This window comes from Octopus bimaculoides, chromosome 18 (genome assembly GCF_001194135.2).
Source record: "Octopus bimaculoides isolate UCB-OBI-ISO-001 chromosome 18, ASM119413v2, whole genome shotgun sequence".
In the NCBI taxonomy this organism is placed as follows: Eukaryota; Metazoa; Mollusca; class Cephalopoda; order Octopoda; family Octopodidae; genus Octopus; species Octopus bimaculoides.
In genome coordinates, this window is record NC_068998.1 from 30089804 (window position 1) to 30090980 (window position 1177).

Below are 1177 nucleotides of genomic sequence, written 5' to 3' on the forward strand. Positions count from 1 at the left end.
ATATATATATATATATATATATATATATGGATATATATATATATTAATATATTTATTTATGGGTTTCAGCCAAGTGGCTGCGGTCATGCTAGAGCACCACCGTGATTTTCCGTCTTTATGCTGTGCTCTCTTCACGTTCCTTGCATGGCTCTTCTCCTCCACCTGATATAGTCCAATCAGGAGTTTTGATGGCACATCTGGTGTATAAGAGAATTTGACATCGCTGCCCTAAACTGTGTCTCATTTCAAGCCATTGATTCGTCTGGTATCGTGGAGAGGAAAGCGTCAAGTTTTGTCTTGAAGACCTCTATATCCATGTCTTGCAAGTCTCTCAAATGTTTTGACAGGGCATTAAAGAGCTAAGGTCCTCTGAAACCGAGGCCGTTGCAGTACCTCATTCTTATGTGAGATGCAGTGGTTGGCACCTTTGGTACCATGCAGTGGCGACCTGTGCGGGCATTCTTGTAGTACTTGATACCAAAGTTTGGCACCAGTCCTTCCAGTATTTTCCATATGTATATTATTACATATCTCTCTCGCCTGCACTCCAGGGAGTAGAGACCTAGTGCCTTCAGTTCATCTGTTGGACTGTGGCGATCTTTTTTGTATAGTGATGCTGAATTGCCTCGAGTTCTGCTGTCCGCTTGACACTGTGTGGTGACCACAACTGAGAGCAATAGTCTAGGCGGCTCAGAACAAATGTCTTCCATAAAGTCAACATGACTTTTTGATCCCTTGTTCGGAATGTCCTCAGTATCCACCCTGCCAGTTGTCTGCACTTTGCTGTCAACATGACAATGTGCATGTGAAATGATGCATCACTACACATGTTGATGCCGTGGACTCTTACTGTTTGTGGTTCTGGGATTGCAGTACCTCCAGGACCTGTGTATGCCAGTTGGGAGGCACTTGTGGCCTTGCAGTGCAGTACTTGAAATTTGTTTGCATTGAACTGCATATTATTTTGCTCTGCCCACTTGTATATTGCATTTAGGTCATTCTGCAGGCTTATGATATCATCAGGATTCTTTATTGCCTGAGATAGTTTTGTGTCATCAGCGTAGCTAGTGACAATGGGCATGTCCAGAAGGGCCACTATGAACAGGAGTGTCCCCAAGACAGTTCCATGCGGAACACCGCTCAATATTTGCGTTTCCCTAGATAGTTCTCCATTGGC